The sequence below is a fragment of the Heteronotia binoei genome, chromosome 15 (assembly GCF_032191835.1).
Source record: "Heteronotia binoei isolate CCM8104 ecotype False Entrance Well chromosome 15, APGP_CSIRO_Hbin_v1, whole genome shotgun sequence".
Classification (NCBI taxonomy): Eukaryota; Metazoa; Chordata; class Lepidosauria; order Squamata; family Gekkonidae; genus Heteronotia; species Heteronotia binoei.
The window spans coordinates 29,246,869-29,260,283 of record NC_083237.1 but is presented as its reverse complement, the minus strand read 5'-3'; the positions used below and the strand labels follow the sequence as shown (position 1 = coordinate 29,260,283).

Sequence of the window (13,415 nt, the reverse complement as noted above, 5' to 3'; positions counted from 1 at the left end):
CATCATAGAGCTGGAAGGGACCTCCTGGTCATCTAGTCCAACCCAGAAAACTGACACCTCCCCCAACATCCCCAGTGACCCCTTGTTCCATGCCCAGAATTTTTATTTATTTATTTATTGTATCCAATACCACCCATTCCTGGCTGAAAAGGGGGGCAGTGAACAAAAACCACTAAAACAAACATAAGGATAAAAACATTAAAATTATAATAAAATTCAAGATGGCCAAAAAAACCCCCAAAACAAACCTCCAGGATCCCTGGCCAAATTGGCCTGGAGAAATTTGCTTCCTGACCCCAAAGCAGTGACCAGCATTTTCCTGGGTGTGTAAGAAAGACTCACAAAAACTAAGCGCTGATGCAACCCTTCCTGCCCTCCCTCTAATGAGCTACCTAAGTTCACAGAATCAGCATTGCTGTCAGATGGCCATCCAGCCTCTGCTTAAAAACCTCAAAAGGAGGAGAGCCCACCACCACCCAAGGAAGCCTGTTCCACTGAGGAAACACACTAATGGTTAGGAAGTTGAAGTTCTACCTTATGTTTAGCTATGCTAAACATCTTGGCCAGGGTCCCTCACCTCCCCAGACACTGTTCTCAGATCTGGTAAAATGCCAGGAGGTAACATCAGGGGAAGGCTTCAGCCACTGTGTCCTGTTGTTGGCCCTCTATAATAACTAGTTGGCTACTGTGTGAGACAGGATGATAGATAGCTGGTCTGAACGAGCAGGGCACTTCTTAGGTGGTTCTTAGGTAAGATTTTGAAAAACACAATCTTTAGTTGTTTTTTTGCCAGCTTCAGGCCAGGAGACAGTTATACAGAAAAAAAAACCTAATTTTTAAAGTTGTGGGTTTCCCCACTGCTGCACTACCTTCATGGGGGAAAAGCTGCCTCTGCTAAAATTTCCCCTTCTCTGCACTTTTTAACAGGTGGGGGAGCCTTCTCCAGAGGCCAGAGGTAGCCAGGCCAACAGCCCAATGATCAGACACCAGGGCCTGCTGAATGGGCTCAGACATACAGAAAGTCTGAATATAGGCTGTATCGTATAATTGTCTTGGGCAAGGATCCATATTATGACTTCGCAACAGGCTATTATTTTTATTCCTTCCGGGCACATTAAACTCTTGCAACAGCCAGTAGTTTTGTAGCAGCCATCAGGACTTGCACTTGGCAAGTTTCTAAAGCAGCAAACCAAATTAAGCTCCTTAAGCGCAACTGGGGAAAAAGGAGCCAGTGATTTATCAATGCATGGGATCACACAGCCTATAACACTTTAACTAGCAAATGCAGAAAACATGTCTTGTGGATGCTTAAAGTAAATGAAACAGAGAGTGGCTCCTTAAAAGGGACTTAGATTCATTTGTGGTGCCTAAGAACAGCTTGCTGGATCAGACCAGTGCCCCATCCAATCCAGTATGATGTTTAGCCCTGGAAGCCCAACAAACGGCATGGATGCCAAGGCCTTTCTCTGATGCTGCCTCCTAGCACTGATATCCAGAGGTTTGCTGCCTTTGTAGTCAGAAGATTTCACTTTCCATGGTTTGTAGACATTGATGGATCTCTCTTCCATTAAGTTGTCTTAACATCCTTTTAAAACTACCTATGCCTGTGGCCATGACTACCTCCAATTAGGGTTGCCAGCTCTGGGTTGGGAAATACTTGGAGATTTTGGGGACAAAACCTGATGAAGGTGGGGATTGGGGAGAGGAGTGAAATGCCGTAGAGTGCACCTTCCAAAGCAGCCATGTTCTACAGGTAAACTGATCTCTGTCACATGGAGGCAAGTTGTAATCCCAGGGATCTCCAGCTCCCACTTGAAGGTTTGTAACCCTCCCTCCACTGGCAATGAGTTTCACAATTTAATTACTCCCATAAGAAAGAAGTATTTCCATTCTCTGTCTTGACCTATTTCCTAACAATTTTATTGGGTGTTCAAGTTTTAGTATTATGGAGGAGAGAGAGAAAACTTCCCTCTTTCCAAGTGGGCAGCAGTTTTGGTCTGAAGCAGTAGAACAAAGCAGGAGTCAAGTGGCGCCTTTAAGACCAACCAATTCTTATTCAGAACATAAGCTTTTGTGTGCTCTCTTAAGCACACTTCATCAGATGAGGGGATACCCTCGTCTGATGAAGTGTGCTTAAGAGAGCACAGGAAAGCTTACGTTCTGAATAAGAATTGGTTGGTCTTAAAAGTGCCACTTGACTCCTGCTTTTTCCCTCTTTATCCACTTAATCTATTTCATAGTTTATAAACCTTATAATGTCTCCCCTTAGCTGTCTTTTTTTCTGGGCTGAAAAGCCCCAGACTCTCCAGGCTTTCCTCATAGGAAAGGTACTCCCATCCCCTAGTCATCTTGTTTGTCCTCCTTTGCACTTTTTCCAGCTCTGCAATATCCTTTTTGAGATACAGTGATCAGAACTGCACACAGGATTCCAAATTAGGCTGCACCATAGCCTTATACAAGAGCATTACAAAATTGGCTTTTATTTTCAATCTCTTTCCTAATAATTCTGAGCATGGAATTTGCCTTTCTCACCACTGCCGCATATTGGGTTTACATTTTCATTGAGGTTTCCACAATAACCCCATCATCTCTTTTCCTACTGCCTTCAACTTTTCCTAGCATTATTGTCTTTTTCAGAGAGTCTTGTCTTCTCAAGATGTGACCACAGTACAATAGCCTCAATGTGGTAATTTTAGCTTCCAGGGAGAATTCAGACTTGATTTAACCTACAGCCAGGTCAAATTCAGCAGGAACTAACAGAAGCTCAGCTCCTGAACATTTCTGTGGGTTCCCGCCCCCACCTTGTCCATTGAATAGTGGGTACAGGTGCATAACAACCCCTGGATTAGGAGAGCAGGCAGCCACCAGGAGCTTTGCCTCACCCCAGCAGTCCTCATTAACCCTGGAGAAGCCCACACCACCTTTTCTATACTTCTTATGTGATTTTGGGTGGTGAGTGGCTTGCTGGCCTTTTGACTGTCGGGGGTGGGGGGTGGCCACAGAAGAGCCCCTGGTGAGCGATGCCTGCTTGGGCTGTCTGGACCTCTAACCAGCCCAAGCAGGCCTTGCTTGCCCAGGGCTCTCCTTTGCGTCTGGTTGCTTTTGGCTGCTGCTGGTGGTGGCATATGCTAATGAACTGAAATGGAAAATCCAGATGAATCTTTCAAACAGACTCCAATGGTTCCCTTCAGTACGGTGAAGTGTGTGTACACACAAAAGCTTATACCTTGAATAAAACTTTGTCAGTCTTGTGGGATAAAATATTTTTATGAGAATTTTTGTACAAGTAATAAAAAAAAGAAGACAAAACCCCCCACCTACACACACAAAAGAAACAACCAGTTATAAAAGAAGGAGTTAATATTTGACTTTCTCTACTATTGGAATCCATATATTTACTCATTACAATCTTAGTCCAAAATCAGACCAAGGGAAATTTATCACCTTTCTGTATAATTTTATTTTCTTTGCCTTTTAATTTTAAAAACCACAAATCATTCATTTTTTTCATTTTTCATGCAATAAATTCATAAAAGTTTCCATGTAGGCATAAAATTAAGCCTAGATTTTGTTGGTCTTAAAGATACCGCTAGATTCATAGCTTATTATTGTCTGAGTTCTGTTGGAAGCAACTCTTTAGGGTCTGAGGCAAAGGCAGAAGAAGGCCTTTCCCAGCACCTGTGGCGTGGGATTCTCGAGTAGGATTAAGTCCTTGGAGCAGCTTCCTTGCATGAAAAGGGTAAGAATCTGGGGGCTTTAAAGCTTAAAGTAAGACAACTGAGGAAGACCATGTTGATATATATTTATAGGCAAACTTTCCCTCCCTCACACATAATCCGGTTTAATTCCTTCATTTACACCTCATATTTCTCCCCATTAGAGATCTAAAGTGGCTTGTATTGTTCACCTATCCTCTATTTTCACAACAACCTGTGAGGTAGGTTAGGGCTGAGTGTGCGTGACTGGCCCAAGGACAACCAACAAGCTTCCATGCCAGAGGGGGGTTTTGAACCTGGTCTCCCAGTTCCTAAATGACAACAGTTTTTTTCATACAGTGCATAATTAACAGAGAATTCACTGCAAGAGAGCCACTAGCTAAGCTTAGATGACTTTAAAGTCCATCTGGTGTAGTGCTGAGGTTAGTGAGAAAACCTGGGTTCAGATACTGACTCCAAGAATCCAGGAATACTTGCCTCTTAACTCTTTCTCCTTTGTCCCTTTCTCAAGCCATTAGCCTTGATCTTAGAACCCCAAATCCCACCTCTCAACTTGTAGATTTCCTTTCTTGGGAAACCCTGCAGTTGACTTCTGGGCACCATTCAGCTGCATCAGCATGAGTCAGCAGTTTAGTGCTGGGAAGTATAAGACAGATGGAGGAAAGGAAGAGGAGGGGGAAAGTAAACTCTGGAGTCTCAATTCCTATTGGCCTTCTTTTCTGCCCATGTAAGACCCCATCACTTCCCTTCCAAGACACCCAGAACAAATAATGCAATCAGCAGTCTGCACATCAAATTGCCCACCGCCCACGGCATTATCACTGCTTCTTTATTCCTCAAAGCCCAGTACAAAGATCCCCCCCCCGCCTTTTGATAGCTCCCCCATACCTAGGATTACCAATTGCCAGGAGAGAAAAAGAAGACATACCCTGCCCTTCACTCTGAAGCTCAGAGCGGCTTACAATCTCCTTTACCTTCCTTCCCCAAAACAGATACCCTGTGAGGTGGGTAGGGCTGAGAGCGCTCTCACAGAAGCTGCCCTTTCAAAGAGCTCTGTGAGAGCTATGGGCTAACCCAAGATCATTCTAGCAGCTGTAACTGGGGGAATCAAATCTGGTTCTTTCAGATAAGAGTCCACGCACTTAACCACTACACCAAAATGTCCTGCCCTTTTAATAGAGGCTTAATGAGATGTTATTTACCTAGTGGTATTATGTACTTCATTTGTGTCCTACCAACCCAAAATGGCTTATTGTTCTCTCGTCTTTCTTCCCTTTTTATCCTCACAACAACCCTGCAAGGCAGGTTTGGCTGTGTAACTGGCCCAAAGTCCCCCAGCAAGCTTCTGTGGCAGAGTGGGGATCTGAACCTGGAGTCTTCCAGATCCTAGTGTGACACTCTATCATGCTGGGTCTTTCATGCTACACTTCCTCCATGCGGTGAAGAAGAACAGCTGGTTTTATACTTCGCCTTTCACTGCCCAAAGGAGTCTTGAGCGACTTACAATCTCCTTCTCTTCCTCTCCCCTGTGAGCAGAGTTCCCTTCTAAGCTGATCCAGGTGGGCAGCCGTGTTGGTCTGAAGCAATAGAACAAAGTAGGAGTCCAACAGCACTACTCCTACTTGGAGCTATGGATGTTTCCCTGAAGAGGCAGAAGAATAATGGCTGTAATATTTTGAACTTTACCTGTTGGACTTATGGGTTTTACGCCTGCTCTCTATTGTGTGTTCTGTTTTGTTACATTTTGTAATCTTTCGGTCCCTTGAAAAATATTTATTCTTGTTGTAAGCAATTACAGTGTTTTCCTGTCACTTTAAGAGAATCTTGTAGACACATTTACACAGACGCAGTGGCTTTTTTCCTTCCCACCTGGAGGGTGGCATCCCTACTTGGTCTCCCTCCATCCCTCTCCTCTTCCCGGATGGGCCTTTTCCTGCCTGCCTTGGAGGTCTGGCGTTTTCTCTCCACTTCCCTCTAAGCTAAGTTTGTGTGAGTTAGCTCAAAGTTTATTAGCATCCGGCTCACACATTTTTGTCTTAGCTCAGGAAAAATGGTCCCAGAACAAACTAATTTATGCAGTAGCTCACAACCTTAATGCTAGTAGCTCAGGAAGTAACCTGACGCAAGAAAGAAGAGCCCTGGATGAGCAAGGCCTGCTTGGGCTGGCTAGAGATGCAGTCACCCCAAGCAGGCCTTGCTCACCTGGGGCTCTCCTTGGCTGCCCGCCCCCCACAGTCAAAAGGCCAGCAAGCCACGTGCCACCCAAAATCACATAAGAATTGGGAAAAGGGTAGTATGGGCTTCTCCAGGGGTAAATGAGGGCTGCTGGGGGTATGGCAAAGCTCCTGGTGGCTGGCTGGCTGCCCGCTCTCCTAATCCTATTATTCAATGGACAAGGTAGGTGGGGGGGAGGAGGAAGGGGGGGGCGTCAGAAAGCTTCAGAAGCTGTGCTCCTGTGAGCTCCTGCTGAATTCAAGGCCTGGGTTCAACCCATCCCCCTTTCTCCCCAATTGCTTTCTTTCTTTCTCACTTTGATTCTAGGAGGATTACACTGTGTAAATCAATGCAGTCAAAGGGATAGGACATCCAATGAGTAATGTAATAGCATTAGGATTGCAGAAATCTGAAACCAAGATGAACACAGAACTTAAATGCTGACATGTTTAAAAATACAACAGTTTAATGCTTGGTTAATACAAACAACAACAGATAGTACATCCTGTTTAGGCCTGGAGAAAAATGTCTTGTCCCTTTAATAAAGGCTTAAAAGTGTAAAAACAAAAAGCTTTGGCTGGGCTTCCCATGGCATGACTTTTAATCCCCTGGTAAAGTAATATTATATTAAGCTCCTGTTAAAGAGACAAAATATTTCTCTCCAGGTCTGTTGGCCACTCTATTCCCATTTTCCCAGTCTAAATCTCCGCAGAAAGCTGCTGTTAGCTGAGAGGAGGGGAATAGAAATAGATGCTTTTATATTAAAACTAAAATATTAGGAGATGCAGTCACAGATCTCTAAATCACATTTGGCTTGGTGAAAGGGCATGCTGCCTTCAGGGGCGGTGGCTTTCAAGTATGTATGTTGACGATCAGCCTGCCAATGTTGACACAAGGTTGCCAGCTACCCCACATTCCTCCTTCCCCACACTACCAAGGCCCAAACATTATTTATTTGGTCCTGGCAGAAAATTGTCATGTGAGGTCTCACCTACACAGCAGTGATCCAGTCCCATACGTACACTCAGGAATTAGGGGGGGAGGAACTATTTGATTCCCAAAATTGCATATATATCTACCATACCATGGTAAAAGGTGCCTGTTTCTGTCCCGCACCCCCCACTACCAGTCCTGGGCCCTGAATGCAACATTTCACTGTTCTATCAAAGAACTAAAAGGTTCAAACTGAAAAAAAAAAAACAGTTTGTATCATAATGGTCACAAGGCTTGACTCAGCAGGTTTCTTCACTGTGAGTCAGCATAACATAGGGCCATAAAGCATGGGGAAGTTCAAGAAGGGAGGAGGGGGGAGCTTTAACAAATAAGCTCATGAGTGGCAAACACTCCAGGTACATCATGTTTCTTTTCCACAAGAGAACTGGCTCCAACTGGATTTGCAGGCATCAGCTGGTTTAAATCCACCATGCTCCTCATCTTTGTGTATCAAATAGCAGCCAGCTTAGGGCAACCAGGTAGGGTTTTCAAGGCAAGAGACAAACAGAGGTGGGTTTGCCATTGCCTGCCTCTGCATAGCAACCCTGGACTCCTTTTGTAGGCTTGCCAATCTCCAGGTGGGGCCTGGATATTTCCTGCTTCTACAACGACTGATCTCCAGGCTACAGATATAAGTTCCCCTGGAGAAAATGGCTGCTTTAGAGGGTGGATTGCATGGCATTGCACCATGCTGAGGTCTCTTCCCTACCCCAAACCACTCCCTTTCCAGGTTCCATCCCAAAAATCTCCAGGTATTTGCCAGCACAAGTCTAGCAACCCTATTCCCTGGTGGTCTCCCATCCAAGCACTACAGGCCTGAACCTACTTAACTTCTGAGATCATCTGTAAAGCTCAGTGGGCCAGGCATGTTAGCTATTTTCAAGGTGGGGGAGATGTCTCAAGGCACCTTTAAGCTTTTGTGGGCAAGTTGCCACTTCATCAAATGCTTGAAGTGAAACCTCAGTTGTCAGATAGACGCATAGAAATGGCAGAGATTATGCCTCTTGCATTTAATAGCCTTTTGACTCCACTATTTGTAATTTTTTTTGTGTATGCCTAGGAGGGTTGCCAAGTCTGTGTCGTTAAATACCTGGAGACTTTGGGGGTGGATCCGGGCTCTAGAGGGCAGGATTTGGGGAGATGAAGGGCCTCAGCATGGTACAATGCCACAGAGTCCACCCTTCAAAGTAGCCATTTTCTCCAGGGGAGCTGATCTCTGCTGGCTGGAATTGTAAAAGCAGGAGATCTACCTGGAGGTTGGCAACCATAATGCCTAGGTATAGCTGTCTTCAGGTCAAAGCTTCACTTCAGTTAGCTCATGAAGTAGGTTCCCTCTTGTCCAGGAAACATATGCTGAATATCCCTTTGAGACACTGCAGTACATCAGTTTTGTCCAAAGTAGGGTTAGCTTTGGGCATGGCAATGAGGAACCGAAATAAAAGGATAATGTGCCTTATGGAGCTGTTATTCCCCCCCTCCCACCATTACAGCCTGCTTTTGTAAACTGATCTATCAGCAAGTCCTGGTACAGAGGTTCTGGGGCGTGGAAATTATTAATTGCCAATTAAAAGCCACTAACAGCCCCTGCAGCTTGCTGAGTTGTGGCTTTTCTCTCCTGCGGTCTGGCCTCTCACCTTAATTAGGCTCATTAACAGATGACATCTTTCAGGTTACAACCCATAATCTCGTCACCCGTTTTGTCTCCCGGAACTGGTATTTTGCTAATGACAGCAGAAATCTGGCTGCTTAAACAGACGTGGATCTTTCTCGGGAGGCCGGCTAAGGTTTTTAATCAGCAGCCAGCCAGCAGGTTTCCTGCGCGGAGAGGGCCAAAGGCCTTCGGCTCCAGCCTACGTGCAGCCTCTGGCGTAGCCCTACTAGAGCGAGAGGGGGAAGAAACAAATAGTGTGCTACGTGAGACTGGATTTATACATTCAGAGTGCTGCCAGGTCTGAGTTGGAAAATACCTGGAGACTTTGGGGGTGGATCCAGGAGAGGGCAGGGCTTGGGGAGGGGGCCTCAGCATAGTACAATGCCATACAGTCCACCCTTAAAATTTTCTCCACAGGAAACTGCAAGAATAATCACCGGTAATAAACAATAATACCTTCACACATTCAGTGTGTGCATATGCTCTATTCAGTTCAATACAAATAAATTCATCATTCAGTCGTTCTTTGCAGCCACTCAAAACTGAAATACAGGGTGCTCTTCTCTCCCCCCAAAAGTCTTATTTCAAACTACTTAGTGTTCCAGCAGGCAAATGCCTCTATAGAATCAGTTTATTGGTCAGCAGCTTTGGGTGGAGCCTTCCAGTGTTCAGCTGTAAACGCAATTCCAACTGAGAGAGTAAGGAACTGTATTCCCAGGATTTTCCATGGTTTCATGTTTCCGGCTCTCCAAGAGGTTTTGAATTCCATGTGTTGTAATTCAGAGGTTTTGAATTACCCACCTTGTGACATAGGTAGGGTTGAGAGAGCTGAGAGCATTGTGACTGGCCGAGGACACCCAGCAGGCTTCCTTTGGAGCGGGAAATCAAATCCAGTTTCCCAGATTAGAATCTGCCGCTCTTAACCACTACACCAAACTGACTCTCTAAGGTGCTTCAGGACTCAAATCATGCTCTGCTGCTGAAGACCAACATGATTACCTACTGAAACACATTAATTGGCATTCTCAGAGGCGCTTGTGTAGGTGCACCAACTTTTAAACTGATCCCTTGCTGTCCTGTTAACATTGGCTTGATCTGCAGCAATTATCAGATTCCCTCCCCACCCAGCTTCATGCCCTGAAAATCTTCAACTGTCTATTTTTAAATATTTTTTTTTCTCCAGCCACTCACATGGGCTACATTACTGTGGGCGACACCAACTGGTTCTATGAAGAAGCTGCATTGATGGTGAAAAGCCAGGCCTCTTGCCAAGTCCCACAAAATGGACAACCCTTACCAGGCCATCAGTCCCTCCCCTTTTCTCTCATCTTCAAGGGCCAATATTAGTTTACTTGATTTATATCCTGCCTTTCTCCCCAAAAGGAACCAAATAACCAGAGTTGCCAGCCTCATTTATAATAAATCTGGGCCAGATCTGACAGAAATATCACATTGTCAGGCCAGGCCATGTGTGCCATAAAATGTAATGTCAGATACAGGATATATGAACTTTTGTAAAGGACACAGGCATACACAATTAATGATATTTTTCACAAAATACAAACATGGTTATGTTTAAACATTAACACTCTTACAGTATCTCCCTGATGACCGCCCTCCCATTTCCACCGCCCATTACTCATTAGCACTGGGACAGAATTACAGGGACATAATGCATATCCTCCGTCATCTGGCAACAAAGGTAATGACCAGTTGCTTGGGGCTGGGGGATGGATAGCAGCCCTCGATGGGCTGGTTCTGGCTCTCGTGCCATATGTTTGACAACCTTGGCTTAGACTATTCTGCTCCCAGCTTTAAGGGTCAGTATCATTCACTTCATTTATACTCCACCATTCTTCAACAACTTACACCCTCTATTTTATCCTCATAACAACCCTGTGAGATAGGTTAGGCTGAGAGGGACTGGCCCAAGGTCACCCAGCAAACTTCCATGGTGGAGGGGGAAATAGAACCTGGATCTCCCATGGCCTTGCTCAGCACTCTAACTATTACACCACACTGGCTGGATAGTCTCTAGAAAGCTGGCTTTAGGCATGAGGCCACAGCTGCCTCATCTTTTAACAACTGAACTGTATAAGAATGATGTATGTACCAAGGAGTCTGTGTGTGGGACTTAACATCTCCTGCTTTGCAGATTTATGTTGTCCAGATCACTGAACTGGACTGAATCCATTGTCTGGGAACATGTAAAGTAGAAACAATGAAAAGTATGTAGAGAGTGCCTCTGCTCATTAACCACAACTGGCTGCACCCCCAATTGTGATCAGACAAAATGAATGGCTTTTCAGATGGGGTTGAAAACCGAAGCAACAATTTATGAACATTAAGCTCTTTTACGGAGATGGCTGTGCTGTGTATTATACAATATATATTCAAGATCAGAGAGAGAGAGAGAGAGAAACAAACCAGGGTTCATTGGATGTGAGAGATGGGGTGAAGCTGTGCAAACCCCCTCCACAAATGGGATGCTGGGTTTTTAGAGAGAATGTTTTATTGAAACAATACATCCCTGGAAAAATATTTGCATCCCATCCTTGCCCCAAATGGCTCATGGTGGTATATACAGAGATGATCTCCTTTAAGCTTCACAACAACCCTGTGAGGAAGGTTATGCTGAAAGTCAGTGACTGGCCTGAAGTTGCCCAGCAAACTTCACGGCTTAAAAATAAAAAGGATGTAATATCTTCTCTCATAGGCCAAAGGGAGAAACACTAGCCTCTGTACTCCCTGCACTCTTAAAAAGAGGCTTCATATCTGTCATATTGTGGTCATGTCAGAGAGCAGTTCTGTAGCGCATCAAATTATTTTCTGCTCCACGTGCAACAGGAGAGGAAGCGCATCAGTCTACAGAGCTGAAGGTCTCTGTCTGGTCTCCATCTGGCCTCTGTCTACACCTTGAAGAAATAGTGTAATGCAGCATGGCAGTCTGTAAGACAACAGGACAATAAAATCCATTCAGATTCAAAGATACTAAACAGAACAACTGCACACATACGTATTCAAAACATTCCACAGTTTTTGCAAAATGGTCTAAAGATATTTCTACAGGGAGTGGGAGAAAAGGTAACAGGAGACTCCCGGCCAGAAGGTTCAGAAAGGAAGAACCCTTGTACTTGGCCTGCAGGCAGTTCTAGGTTCAAACTCTACCCCACTCCCCACATTTACAATTAAAGGACCTTGGGTGCAGGCCCTGGGAAACGCTTTTTTCTACTAGAGACCCTGGAGAGCAGCTATGAACCAGAGGAAACAATAGTAGGCTTCTTGGACCAATGGACTTAATATAAGGCAGGAAGCTTTCCTCCACTAATAGGTGCCCCAATCTCAGGGCTAGGGAGGAACCAGATGGCTCAATGTCCAATCATAATCTGGGCAAAGAGAGCTTTGATCCTTTACACAGAACCTCTAGGGTTGGAGAAAGAAAAATGCTTTGTCAATTTCCCCCCCCTTAAGAAATTTGCATATTATTAAGTAATTGATACTCCACATATTTTCTTAGTATGCAGGAAATTGTCATTTTTGCTTGCATACACTTATGGTTATCTGACTTTTCTCAGTGCCCATTTAACAAGTACATTCATGATCAGGCTTTATCCTGTTTAAGCAAACATATACAGTGGGGTTGCCAATCTCCAGTTGGGGGCAGAGGATCCCCCTCGCTTCAGAGTCATCAGAAAGCGGGGGTGGGAAATGCCAATTCCCATAGGGTATAATGAAGAATTGATCCATGGGTATCTGGGGCTCTCGGGGGCTGTTTTTTTAGATAGAGGCACCAAATTTGCAGCATAGCATCCAGTGCCTCTCCCCAAGATACCCTCCAAGTTTCAAACGGATTGGACCAGGGGGTCCAATTCTATGAGCCCCAAAAGAATGTGCCCTTATCCTTTATTATTTCCAATAGAGGGAAAGCATTTAAAAGGTGTGCGGCCCATTTAAATGCAATGGCCAGAACTCTCTTTGGAGTTCAATTATGCTTGTCACAACCTTGCTCCTGGCTCCACCCCCAAAGTCTCCAGATATTTCTTGAATTGGACTTGGCAACCCTAATCTACAGCTTTTCTGTATTAAACTTACTCCCAATCAGAAAGAGAAGCACAGCAAGTTATCTGTGCTGGCACATAACAGTTCTGCTTCAGTTCTTATAGTGTCCAAACTTTTTTCCTTCAGGTTTTAGTAGGACTAGGAAGCCAGAACCCAGATTTTTTCCTCTTCTACAGCAAGCTTTGTCAAGTATCTCCATCTTGGACCTTCTGCTTTGGAATAACTAGGCCCTATTTACTAGAGTTTGCAACATGATTACAGACCAGCCAATGGAACTTAATCCTTCGGCATATATATAACTGATCATTTTTTAAAACTGGAGGCTGTCCTGGAAGTCATTTGGATGAGCTTTTGTGGGATATAAATCTATCAAATAAAACAAACAGAAAGGGCAGATGGGGTTGATTGAAAGTGGCTGGTGTACAAAAGATATGGTGATACTGCCCCCTGTTGGAAAGCAGCTGAACAAACGCTTTGATAGTTATTCTACTCTGGCCTGAGGAACAAAAGGCCTATGTCTTTGAGTACCCATTCTGCACAATCAAAACAATTAAAGGTCACACATTTAAATCAATTAATATTAAGGGCAGCTCCGGAGGATTTAAAGTGAAGACGGAGATTGCAGCGTACAAGACGATGATCCGTATGACATTCTGCACTGGGCATTACTCGGGTGTGTAAGACATCTCGAAGGTCTCTCTGGCGCACCAGAATGTAGTCAATAAGGTGCCAATGCTTGGACCGTGGGTGCATCCAGGTTGTCTTTAGACTGTTCTTCTGCT

General features: G+C 44.6%; 1 protein-coding gene and 1 pseudogene across 1 annotated transcript in view; one reads left to right on the top strand and one right to left on the bottom strand.

The window, feature by feature from the left end:
• The window catches only part of POLR2L (RNA polymerase II, I and III subunit L), a 217,890-nt gene that overhangs the window by 136,777 nt on the left and 67,698 nt on the right, over positions 1-13,415 (top strand). The window lies entirely within an intron of this gene.
• The window catches only part of LOC132583345 (uncharacterized), a 32,418-nt pseudogene that overhangs the window by 1,586 nt on the left and 17,417 nt on the right, over positions 1-13,415 (bottom strand).